The sequence below is a fragment of the Mobula hypostoma genome, chromosome 31 (assembly GCF_963921235.1).
Source record: "Mobula hypostoma chromosome 31, sMobHyp1.1, whole genome shotgun sequence".
In the NCBI taxonomy this organism is placed as follows: domain Eukaryota; kingdom Metazoa; phylum Chordata; class Chondrichthyes; order Myliobatiformes; family Myliobatidae; genus Mobula; species Mobula hypostoma.
This window is the reverse complement of record NC_086127.1, coordinates 7,918,663-7,932,133: the sequence shown is the minus strand read 5'-3', so window position 1 is coordinate 7,932,133 and position 13,471 is coordinate 7,918,663. Positions and strand designations below refer to the sequence as shown.

The following is a 13,471-nucleotide window of genomic DNA, read 5'->3' as shown; positions in this document are numbered from 1 at the left end:
CCTTCCCACATCCCGCAATCTCTCTCCTCTCCATCACCATCACCACTCACTCTTCTCTCCTTCCCACATCCCGCAATCTCTCCTCTCCATCACCACTACCATTCACTCTCCTCTCTCTCCCACATCCCGCAATCTCTCTCCTCTCCATCATCACTACCACTCACTCCTCTCCCTCCCACATCCCGCAGTCTCTCTCCTCTCCATCACCACTCACTCTTCTCTCCTTCCCACATCCCGCAATCTCTCCTCTCCATCACCACTACCATTCACTCTCTTCTCTCCCTCCCACATCCCGCAGTCTCTCCTCTCCATCACCATCACCACTCACTCTTCTCTCCTTCCCACATCCCGCACTCTCCTCTCCATCACCACCACTCACTCTCTTCTCTCTCCCACATCCTGCAATCTCTCTCCTCTCCATCACTATCACTCACTGTCTTCTCTCTCTCCCACATCCTGCAATCTCTCTCCTCTCCATCACCATCACCACTCTCTCTCTTCTCTCCCTCCCACATCCCGCAGTCTCTCCTCTCCATCACCACTACCACTCACTCTTCTCTCCTTCCCACATCCCAGTCTCTCCTCTCCATCACCACTACCATTCACTCTCTTCTCTCCCTCCCACATCCCGCAATCTCTCTCCTCTCCATCACCACTACCACTCACTCTTCTCTCCTTCCCACATCCCACAATCTCTCTCCTCTCCATCATCACTACCATTCACTCTCTTCTCTCTCCCACATCCTGCAATCTCTCTCCTCTCCATCACCATCACCATTCACTCTCTTCTCTCTCCCACATCCCACAATCTCTCTCCTCTCCATCACTACCACTCACTCTCTTCTCTCTCTCCCACATCCCGCAGTCTCTCCTCTCCATCACCACTCTCTCTCCTCTCCTTCCCACATCCCACAATCTCTCTCCTCTCCATCCCCACTCACTCTCTTCTCTCTCCCACATCCTCTCTCCTCTCCATTCCCAGTACCTCTCTCTCTCTCCCTCCCACATCCTACAATCTCTCTCCTCTCCATCATCACTACCACTCACTCTTCTCTCCCTCCCACATCCCGCAGTCTCTCCTCTCCATCACTATCACCACTCACTCTTCTCTCCTTCCCACATCCCGCAGTCTCTCTCCTCTCCATCACCATCACCACTCACTCTTCTCTCCCTCCCACATCCTGCAATCTCTCTCCTCTCCATCACCACTACCACTCACTCTTCTCTCCTTCCCACATCCCGCAATCTCTCCTCTCCATCACCACTACCATTCACTCTCTTCTCTCTCTCCCACATCCCACAATCTCTCTCCTCTCCATCACCATCACCACTCACTCTCTTCTCTCTCCCACATCCTGCAATCTCTCTCCTCTCCATCATCACCATTCACTCTTCTCTCTCCCACATCCCACAATCTCTCTCCTCTCCATCACTACCACTCACTCTCTTCTCTCTCTCCCACATCCCGCAGTCTCTCCTCTCCTTCCCACATCCCACAATCTCTCTCCTCTCCATCCCCACTCACTCTTTTCTCTCTCCCACATCCTCTCTCCTCTCCATTCCCAGTACCTCTCTCTCTCTCCCTCCCACATCCCACAATCTCTCTCCTCTCCATCATCACTACCACTCACTCTTCTCTCCCTCCCACATCCCGCAGTCTCTCCTCTCCATCACTATCACCACTCACTCTTCTCTCCTTCCCACATCCCGCAGTCTCTCTCCTCTCCATCACCACTCACTCTTCTCTCCCTCCCACATCCTGCAATCTCTCTCTTCTCCATCACCATCACCACTCACTCTCCTCTCCCTCCCACATCCTGCAATCTCTCTCCTCTCCATCATCACTACCACTCACTCTCCTCTCCCTCCCACATCCCGCAGTCTCTCCTCTCCATCACCATCACCACTCTCTCTCTTCTCTCCCTCCCACATCCCGCAGTCTCTCCTCTCCATCACCACTACCACTCACTCCCTTCTCTCCCTCCCACATCCCGCAGTCTCTCCTCTCCATCACCACCACTCACTCTTCTCTCCCTCCCACATCCCACAATCTCTCTCCTCTCCATCACTCACTCACTCTCTTCTCTCCCTCCCACATCCTGCAATCTCTCTCCTCTCCATCACCACTACCACTCACTCTTCTCTCCTTCCCACATCCCGCAGTCTCTCCTCTCCATCACTACCATTCACTCTCTCTCCCTCCCACATCCTGCAATCTCTCTCCTCTCCATCACCACCACTCACTCTTCTCTCCTTCCCACATCCCGCAGTCTCTCCTCTCCATCACCACGACCATTCACTCTCTTCTCTCCTTCCCACATCCCACAATCTCTCTCCTCTCCATCACCACTACCACTCACTCTCTTCTCTCCCACATCCTGCAATCTCTCTCCTCTCCATCCTCAGTACCACTCACTCACCTCTCCCTCCCACATCCCACAATCTCTCCTCTCCATCACCATCACCACTCACTCTCTTCTCTCTCCCACATCCCACAATCTCTCTCCTCTCCATCACTACCATTCACTCTTCTCTCCCTCCCACATCCCACAATCTCTCTCCTCTCCATCACCACTATCACTCTCTCTTCTCTCCCTCCCACATCCCGCAATCTCTCTCCTCTCCATCACCACTACCACTCACTCTCTTCTCTCTCCCACATCCTGCAATCTCTCCTCTCCATCACCACTATCACTCACTCTTCTCTCCCTCCCACATCCCGCAGTCTCTCTCCTCTCCATCACCACTACCATTCACTCTCTTCTCTCTCCCACATCCTGCAATCTCTCTCCTCTCCATCACCACCACTCACTCTTCTCTCCTTCCCACATCCCACAATCTCTCTCCTCTCCATCATCACCACTCACTCTTCTCTCTCTCCCACATCCCGCAATCTCTCTCCTCTCCATCACCACTACCACTCACTCTCTTCTCTCCCTCCCACATCCCACAATCTCTCCTCTCCATCACCATCACCACTCACTCTTCTCTCCCTCCCACATCCCACAATCTCTCTCCTCTCCATCACCTCTCTCTCCTCCCCACATCCCACAGTCTCTCTCCTCTCCATCACCATCACTACCACTCACTCTTCTCTCCCTCCCACATCCCGCAATCTCTCTCCTCTCCATCACCACCACCGCACTTGTTCTCCTCTCCATCCCCACTTCCATCTCCTCAGCGTGAAAACCCACCCTGGATCACTGAGAACAGAGAAGAGCCTTGTACTAGACTGTGCTCAGGACTCGGCTGGGACCCGAAGCTGATGCTTCGCTCCAGCGTTTGCTCTGACTTTTTTTTACAGCATGGACGACCAACCATTGCTCAGAGCTGAGAAGCTGCATGGCACCTCAAATGCTTTTTCTTCGGTCATTTAGAATTAAAATTGACAAGTCACATACTTTTGAATTTCTTTACTAATTGAATGGTATAATGAAATACAGTACAAGGAAAATCTTTCATACTGACAGACAGCGTCAGCATTCAGCAGGCCAGGGGTTTATTATCAATGAGCTACTGACTTCATTTCTGCATTTATGATTACAGTTTGTAACTTGAAACACCAACAATGTAAATACGAAGCACTAAATGTTTCAAATTAAAGGTTAGAGTATGTTTATTATTTAGAATATTTAAAGATTATTATTTATTTTATATATAGGCATCCGTTAGTCTTGTGAGACCATGGATTTGCACCTTAGAAGGTTTCCAGGGCACAGGCCTGGGCAAGGAAGACCGGCAGTTGCCCATGCTGCAAGTCTCCCCTCTCCACGCCACCGATGTTGTCCAAGGGAAGGGCACTAGGACCCATACAGCTTGGCACCGGTGTTGTCGCAGAGCAATGTGTGCCTTCCTCAAGGACACAACACGCTGCCTCAGCCAAGGCTCGACTAGCGACTTTCAGATCACAAGACGAATGTCTTAACCACTTGGCCACGCGCCAACACTTAAGGATTATATTAACACAATTAATTATGGTATTTCACATTTATTAATGGATTTCAAAATTAGATTAGCATAATTTAAAAATTATATTAATATTATACAGAAGAAAATCTCAGCTGTGCAGAAACAAAGGCTACGTGCACGTGAGCAGTTCAGTTCCTGCGCTGCCGCACACCTGCACAGCTGAGAGGGAACAGTCCCCTGTTCCACTTTAACGTCCTACTCTGCCGTACTCTTTCTGAGGATCAGACCCCTGATGACCCGGCCCCATGGGGCTTGCTGCCCTTGACGGCCTGCCAGGGGGCCGTGGCCCTCAGCCGCTGCTGCCTCTGTCAGGCCTCTTTTCGTGCGGTGAGGGCGGAGGTACCCCAGTAATCTGGACTGTTCCGGGGCACGCAGCCCAGTAGACTGCCTGGGAGCGGGGAGGGAGGCGAGGCCTGCCCTGTCTCCAGCCGTCTCAGAGGCAGACACAGCAACTGGACTCCTTGGGGCAGACCGGGCCCAGATCCCTCCCCCCATCCCGTTGCTGGCCTGGGTCACCTCTTCAATTGGGACTGGGGTTGGGCCCCCCACTTGGCCCCGCAGTGGATCCACTTCCATCGGACGGGAGATGCCGATGGAGAGCGCTCAAGTGCGGAGGGGCCTGCCTTGCTCTTGACCAGCGGCCCTGTCGAAGGCGGCCCAGTGTGAGCCTGACAAGGCCGGAAGCACAGCTGCTGATGTCCCAGGATGCTGGAACTCCTGCGGGATGAGCAGCTGGAGTGTCGCTGAGGCTTAAGACACAGCTCACGGCGTACGGAGGTTGGGACTCTACCATCGCCAATGTTGTCCTCACCACCAGGACATGGGAGGCCGTGTGGAGAGCTATCCTCCTCACCAGCAGGTAATGGGACCCCAACAACACAACAATCCTATCCAAAAGCGGGGCTTGGATGTGCTCTGAGATGAAATGGTGACCCAGCAACAGCCAAAAGGGAACATCAGGCACGTTGGGAGAAGAACTCATTGCCAGGTAACATGCTGAGGTCTGGCCAAGGTTGACAGCAACTGGTCGAGCATCGTTAGCAGGTCCTGGGAGAGGAGAGAGAGGTTAGAAAGTCCAAGCAAAAAAAAATTATTCTAGAATTCCCATATGTGAATGGTGGCCCCGGTGTGGTTTTGATCCAGGGAATATGGAGACAGGATCTGTGCACTCTGTGTGATTCTGATTCAGTGGTACCAAGTTGGGAAGCTTGCATAGTACTCCCGGTGGTGTGCCTAAACCAGATATAAAGAGGGTGGAACCATGCACTATCAGTGTTAGTGTGACCGAAGGATTGGAGGTGGGAACTGTGCATGGCACTGCTGGTGTTAGTCTGCTCCAGCTTCTTCCAGATTTAACCCACATTCCACAATCCCACTGCCCCACCCTCAGTACCTGTAGCTGATGTTCCCTGGGCACTTGCATTGCTTCCATTATCCGTGCTGGGAGGTTTCTGGCATTTACGACAAATTTGAGCTCCCTGCTGCTCGTCCTCGGGAACTGGAGATGTTCCACAGCAGCATTGGGAAGTCTGTGGGAAGAGGTCACAGAGTTCTTGAATCATTATTCTAACCATGACTGTACAGTTTGACCCAGGGATACGGGAACCGGAACTGGGCATTTCGTTTTCAGAAGCAGAGATTAAGCACTGGTCAGAGAGCTGCCATTATCTCATCTCAGAAGAGAATATGATGGAAAAAAAGTAACAAAAAAGTATCAAATTGATGAGCAAACAACATGAATTCTGCAGATGCTGGAAATTCAAGCAACACACATCAAAGTTGCTGGTGAACGCAGCAGGCCAAGCAGCATCTATAGGAAGAGGCGCAGTCGACGTTTCAGGCCGAGACCCTTCGTCAGGACAAATTGATGAGGTTACTTGGAAAGTTGACAAGGGTAAAGCGGTGGATGTTGTCTATATGGACTTCAGTAAGACCTTTGACAAGGTTCCACACAAAAGGTTAGTTAGGAAGGTTCAATCGTTAGGCATTAATATCGAAGTAGTAAAATGGATTCAGCAGTGGCTGGATGGGAGATGCCACAGAGTAGTTGTGGATAACTGTTTGTCAGATTGGAGGCGGTGACTAGTGGTGTACCTCAGGGATCTGTACTGGGTCCAATGTTGTTTGTCATACATACTAATGATCTGGATGATGGGGTGGTAAATTGGATTAGTAAGTATGCAGATGATACTAAGATAGGTGGAGTTGTGGATAATGAAATAGGTTTTCAAAGCTTGCAGAGAGATTTAGGCCAGTTAGAAGAGTGGGCTGAAAGATGGCAGACGGAGTTTAATGCTGATAAATGTGAGGTGCTACATTTTGGTAGGATTAATCAAAATAGGATATACATGGTAAATGGTAGGGCATTGAAGAATGCAGTAGAACAGAGGGATCTAGGAATAATAGTGCATAGTTCCCTGAAGGTGGAATCTCATGTGGATAGGGTGGTGAAGAAAGCTTTTGGTATGCTGGCCTTTATAAATCAGAGCATTGAGTATAAGAGTTGGGATGTAATGTTGAAATTGTATGAGGCATTGGTGAGGCCAAATTTGGAGTATTGTGTACAGTTTTGGTCACCGAATTATAGGAAAGATGTCAACAAAATAGAGAGTACAGAGAAGATTTACTAGAATGTTACCTGGGTTTCATCACCTAAGTTACAGAGAAAGGTTGAACAAGTTGGGTCTTTATTGTTTGGAACGTAGAAAGTTGAGGGGGGACTTGATAGAGGTCTTTAAAATTATGAGGGGGATAGGTAGAGTTGACATGGATAGGCTTTTTCCGTTGATAGTGGGGGAGATTCAAACAAGAAGACGCGAGTTGAGAGTTAGGGGGCAAAAGTTTAGGGGTAACACGAGGGGGAATTTCTTTACTCAGAGAGTGGTGGCTGTGTGGAACGAGCTTCCAGCAGAAGTGGTTGAGGCAGCTTCAATATTGTCATTTAAAGAAAATTTGGATAGGTATATGGACAGAAAAGGAATGGAGGGTTATGGGCTGAGTGCAGGTTGGTGGGACTAGGTGAGAGTAAGCGTTAGGCACGGACTGGAAGGGCTGAGATGGCCTGTTTCCGTGCTGTAATTGTTATATGGTTATATGTCCTTTGTCACCCACCACATCACTGGCTTTTGAATATGGAGCACAGGCCTGATCGCTAACTCCTCCACATGTCTGTCCCTCTACCCTATCCTGACCCCTAACTTCCCACTCTGTCCCCAAGACAAACACAAAATACTGGAGGAACTCAGCAGGTCAGACAGCATCTATGGAAAATAATAAACAGTGTTCGATTAGGGCCGAGACCCTTCTTCAGGACTGAGATGGAAGAACATAGAACACAGAAATCTACAGCACATTACAGGCCCTTCGGCCCACAATGTTGTGCCGAACATGTAACTTCCTCCAGAAACCGTCTGGAATTTCCCGAGCGCATCGCCTTCTATTTTACTAAACTCCATGTACCTATCGAAGAGGCTCTTAAAAGACCCTATCGTATCCACTTCCACCACCACCGCTGGCAATGAATCCCACGCACTCTCCACTCTGTGTAAAAAAAAACTTACCCTTGACATCCCCTCGGTACCCATTTCCAAGCACCTTAAAACTATGCCCATCCTAATAGCCATTTCAGCCCTGGGAAAAAGTCTCTGGCTGCCCAAACGATCAATGTCTCTCATCCTATACATCTCTATCAGGTCCCCTCTCAAGGAGAAAAGGCCAAGTTCACTCAATCTATTCTCATAAGGCATGCTCTCCAATCCAGGGAACATCCTTGTAAATCTCCACCAGGAAGGTGGGAGATGCCTGAATTGAAAGGTTTTTGGGGGGGGGGGCGGGGGGAGGGGAGAGGAGAGAGGCTAGCTGGAAGGTGGTAAGTGAATTCAGGTGGGTGGGAAAGGTCGAAGGCTGGAGAAGAGTTGACAACAGGAGAAAGGGGAGGAGGATGGGACCCAGGGGAAAGCAATAGGCAGGTATAAAGTAGTAAAAGGTCAGAGTGGGGATTACAGGAAGTGGGGGGAGAGAGTTTTATTCACCAGAAGGAAAACACAATATTCAGACCATCAGATTCGAGGCTGATGGAGTACAAGGTGATGCCCTCCATCCTGAGGGTGGCCTCATCTTGGCACAGAGGAGACAATTGATCAACATGTCAGAACAAGAATGGGAATAGTAATTAAAATGTTTGGCCATCGGGAAATCCCGTTTATGGTGGAGAGTGTGGAGGTGCTTGAGAAGCATTACTCCAATTTATGTCAGGTCTCACTGTTACGTACCCTGTAACTGGGTTGCCAAACCAGCAGAAATGGATCACTCAGTTGGAGTCTGGATTACTAGAACTAAGAAAGTTTTATTAAAGAAACAAGCAACACAGTACTCTAATCAAAAGGATAATGAATGCAACAGTTCAGCAATGATAAACATACATGTACACAGAATTAAGATAACAGGATCAATCAAGCTCTATCGTTGTCTAGGGGTAAATGACCAGTTTCAAAGTGACGCAAAGTTCAGTTCAATTTAGTTCAGTTCAGTTCACAGTAATCGCTGCCGTGGCGATGGACAGTGGGGGGAAGGAGAGAGAGAGCAAAACGAATGAATATTCAAGGTTTCCACACAGACCTTCGCAGTCAGCTTTCGGACGAGTCCTTTGTGATGTCATCTGAGGTCACCGACCGTGACCCCTCCGTTTCCAGATGCGATCGTTTCCCTACGGTGAACCCGGCACCCAGGCAAGGGTGGACACACACCAGGTTCCCGCCGATCGTGCCTTTCCACCCTGAGCGTCTATGGCCCGGTACTTCCCACCGACTTGCGAGAGACGCACCGCTTCCAGGGTCTTGTTACCTCGGGTGTCGTGTGTGTCTTGCCTTAGCGAACCTGTCCCTTTTTATCCCCCTGCTGGGGTATCGCCTGTCCATCACTTCAAACAGTTCAGGGTTCAAAGGGGGAGCCGATCTTGACAGCTCTCCTTCCTTCATTAACATCTCCAAATGCTGCTCCATTGTTTTCCTTATCTCTCTCTCTCCTGAAGACAGGTGGCAGACCAACTGCTGATCCCACCAGTGCCAGTACAGGACAGCTACATCTTAATCTATGTGTATTCTTGTCACATCACCAATATAGGGGAGTCTGTACCGGGAGCACTGGACACAATAGACGAACCCAGCAGATTCACGGTTGATGTGTTGCCTCACCTGGAAGGACTGTTTGGGGCCCTGAATGGAGGCGAGGGAGGTGGTGTATGAGCAGCTGTAGGGATAATCGACTGGAGAGAGAGTAGTGAGGAGGGTTGAATGGACAAGGGAATCATGGAAGAAGTGACTCCAGTGGAAACTAGAAGGGTGGGGGGGGGGAGGTAAAGATATGTTTAGTGATCTGATCTCTTTGGAGACGGTGAAATTTGCACAGCATAATTTGTTGGAGAGGGAATCCGATGGGTGGTAGATGAGGACAAGAGGGACTCAATCACTATTATCACGGTGGGAAGACAGAGTACATGCAGATGTACACGAAATGGAGGATATGCGGGTGAGGGCAGCATCAATAGTAGAGGAGGGAAATTCTGTTCCTTAAAGGAGGAGGACATCTCTGATGTCCTGGAATGGATAATAGCATCCTGTTTCCAGATGAGGCCACCCTCAATGTGGAGGAGCAACACCTTACATGGTAGCCTCCTACCTATTGGTATGAATATCGATTTCTCCTTCCAGTGAACAATATTTACTTACCCCATCAAAGGGTCCAAATCTGTCCTCTAAAATACACACACACTCCTCTCCTTTGCTCTTTAGTAACTCTACCCTTGTATCTCAAATCCCTCTCCACACATCTCCCTCTCTTGGCATTCACTCTGTCTGCATCTCCCTTTTGTCAGTCTTTCCTTCCTTCCCTCCAGTTGGAGCGTCACTCTCACTGATCTCTCTGCCCAATTCTCCTTACACAGTCATCAGTCTCTCTTCACATGTCACATTGCTCCCACTCCAGCATCCCACCTCTCTCTCCATCCCTTTCTCCTGTGTGTTTTCACCATTTCCTTTAGTCCACGTACTGATTTACTCTACCATATTCCCCCTTCTCCAGCCCTTTATCTCTTTCATCAAACTTCCCAGTTCTTTACTTCACCTCCTCCCCCTCTCCCAGTTTCACCCATCACCCGCCACCTTGTACTTCTTCCTCCACTCCCCCCACCTTTTGAATCGGACTTCTCTTCTTTCTTTTCAGTCCTGATGAAGGGTCTCAGCCTGAAATGACAACTGTTTACTCTTTTCCACAGATGCTGCCGGACCTGCTGAGTTCCTCCAGCATTTTGTGTGTGTTGCTTTGGATTTCCAGCATCTGCAGATTGTCTCGTGTCTGTGAGTCTTCTCCTGCTCCTATTTCGATGTTCTGACATTATTCATTGTACAAGATGTTGGTGAGGCCAGATTTGGAATACTATGTTCAGGTTTAGTCACACTGCTACAGGAACAATATCATGAAGCTGGACGGAGTACAGAGGAGATTTACCAGGATGTTGCCAGGACTCGTGGGACTGAGTTATGGACAGAGGTTGAGCAGGTTGGTACTTTTTGTTTTGTCCCCGGTGGAGTGTAGCAGAATGAGTGGTCATCTTATAGAGGTGTAGACAATCATGAGGGACATACACTCAGTGGTGGAGGGGCCTCAGGAGGTAATTCTAGAGCAGAGGGTCAAGATGGACAGTGTTGTAGAAATTAATTCAGGATAATAGGGGCAGGGATGGGACAGCAGTGATATCTCACTGGGGAGTAAGACCAGAGGAAATGTTCACCCTCCCAATCTCAGCTCCTTCTCTCACCTCAGCCTGGTTTCCATCTGTTGTTCAATGTTCCCCTGTGGCTCCTCACCAGACGTTGCCTCTGCCTCTGACACGGAGAGTCCATCGCTCTCAGTCTGACACCTTCCTGCAACAGACCCGTCATCAGTGGACTCTGGCCATTGGGACTCTGCCCACCTCACACCCTCAGATTCATCCTTCACCCTCGTGAGCTCCATCTCAACAAACCGTAGCTCACCCTCGGGAGCTCCCTCACACCAGACCATACCAGTACCTCAGAAGCCCCCTCAAGACTGTCCCTCAGACCCGGCCATCTCTCACCCAAGAGAGATCCCTCATGTCAGATGGTCCCCCTATCTCAGGAGCTCCTTCAGGTCCATTGCTCACCTGAGGGAGCTCCTTCACCTCAATCTATCCCACTCCCTCAATCTTTACCTCACCCAGAGTTCCGCCACTTCAGCCTATCTGTCTACCTCAGGAGAACCTTCAGCCCATCCCTGGAGCTCCTTCAGCTGAGATGTTCCCTTTGCCTCCTGAGTTTCCTCAGTCCATCCCTCACCATGGAGTGTTCCCTCACCTCAGACCCATCTGTACCTCAGCAGCTACTCAGAACATCACTCATTCCAAAGAGCTCCCACCTCAGCTTCAGACCCTCCCTGAGACTAACCTCACCCTCAGACCCTCCCTCACTGAGACCCTCCTCACCCTCATTCCCTCCCTTGCTGAGACCCTCCTCACCCTCAGACCCTCCCTCTCAGAGTCCCTCCTCACCCTCAGATCCTCCCTCACCGAGACCCTCCCCACCTTCAGACCCTCCCTCGCCGAGACCCTCCTCACCCTCACACCCTCCCTCGCCGACACTCCTCACTCAGACCCTCCCTCACCGAAACCTCACTCACCTTCATTCCTTCCCTCACCGAGACCCTCCTCACCCTCAGACCCTCCCTCGCCTAGACTCTCCTCACCCTCAGACCCTCCCTTGCCGAGACCCTCCCCACCCTCAGTCCCTCCCTCGCCGAGACCCTCCCCATCCTCAGACCCTCCCTCGCCGAGACCCGAGAACCCTCAGACCCTCCCTCGCCGAGACCCTCCTCACCCTCAGACCCTCCATCGCCGAGACCCTCCTCACCCTCAGACCCACCCTCGCCGAGACCCTCCTCACCCTCAGACCCTCCCTCGCCGAGACCCTCCTCACCCTCAGACCCTCCCTCGCCGAGACCCTCCTCACCCTCAGACCCTCCCTCGCCGAGACCCTCCTCACCCTCAGATCCTCCCTCGCCGAGACCCTCCTCACCCTCAGGCCCTCCCTCGCCGAGACCCTCCCCACCCTCAGACCCTCCCTCGCCGAGACCCTCCTCACCCTCGGACCCTCACTCACCGAGACCCTCCCCACCCTCAGACCCTCCCTCGCCGAGACCCTCCTCACCCTCAGACCCTCCAAACAGACACTCCGACACCGTCAGGCAGAGCTCGAGCCGCGGGCAGATTAATCGACCAATGACGGTCGGAGGAAGGCGGGACTATCAGGATTGGCGGACTGACCGACCAATAAAGAAACGAGGAAGATGGGCCTCGCGCGCCGGCCAAACGAATCGACCAGAGGAGGAGGGAAGAGCTCGCGAGCCGAAGGAGTCACCTGAACAATAATAGTGCTCGGGGTGGGCGGGGTAACCTGAGCAGTGACGCAGCCGCGTGCGCGCGGCGAGCAGGCGAATTGACCAATGACAGGACGGAAGGAGCGGCCCGCGCGGCGGGGAGATGAACTGACCTGTGACCTCAGCCCGGTGTCCGACACCGACACATTGGCGGTGTGGGGGGATTTATCCTGTGAACTGTCCCTCTCTCACCCTCTCTGTCCATTATATTCCCGTGAACTCAGCCCGGTGTCCGACACCGACACATTGCCGGTGTGGGGGGATTTATCCTGTGAACTGTCCCTCTCTCACCCTCTCTGTCCATTATATTCCCGTGACCTCAGCCCGGTGTCCGACACCGACACATTGCCGGTGTGGGGGGATTTATCCTGTGAACTGTCCCTCTCTCGCCCTCTCTGTCCATTATATTCCCGTGACCTCAGCCCGGTGTCCGACACCGACACATTGCCGGTGTGGGGGGATTTATCCTGTGAACTGTCCCTCTCTCACCCTCTCTGTCCATTATATTCCCGTGACCTCAGCCCGGTGTCCGACACTGACACATTGCCGGTGTGGGGGGATTTATCCTGTGAACTGTCCCTCTCTCACCCTCTCTGTCCATTATATTCCCGTGAACTCAGCCCGGTGTCCGACACTGAGACATTGCCGGTGTGGGGGTATTTATCCTGTGAACTGTCCCTCTCTCACCCTCTCTGTCCATCATATTCCCGTGAACTCAGCCCGGTGTCCGACACCGACACATTGCCGGTGTGGGGGGATTTATCCTGTGAACTGTCCCTCTCTCACCCTCTCTGTCCATTATATTCCCGTGATCTCAGCCCGGTGTCCGACACCGACACATTGCCGGTGTTGGGGGATTTATCCTGTGAACTGTCCCTCTCTCACCCTCTCTGTCCATTATATTCCCGTGTACTCAACCCGGTGTCCGACACCGACACATTGCCGGTGTGGGGGGATTTATCCTGTGAACTGTCCCTCTCTCACCCTCTCTGTCCATCATATTCTCGTGAACTCAGCCCGGTTTCCGACACCGACACATTGCCGGTGTGGGGGG

At 51.5% G+C, this 13,471-nt stretch overlaps 1 long non-coding RNA gene across 1 annotated transcript; it reads right to left on the bottom strand.

The window, feature by feature from the left end:
* Window positions 1-3,461: 3,461 nt before the first annotated feature.
* Window positions 3,462-12,242, bottom strand: LOC134339905 (uncharacterized). The gene is made up of 4 exons (XR_010016462.1): window positions 12,189-12,242; window positions 10,784-10,889; window positions 5,363-5,498; window positions 3,462-5,016 (listed from the first exon to the last, which is right to left on the bottom strand). It is a non-coding gene; the product is annotated as an uncharacterized LOC134339905 (long non-coding RNA).
* Window positions 12,243-13,471: the final 1,229 nt, after the last annotated feature.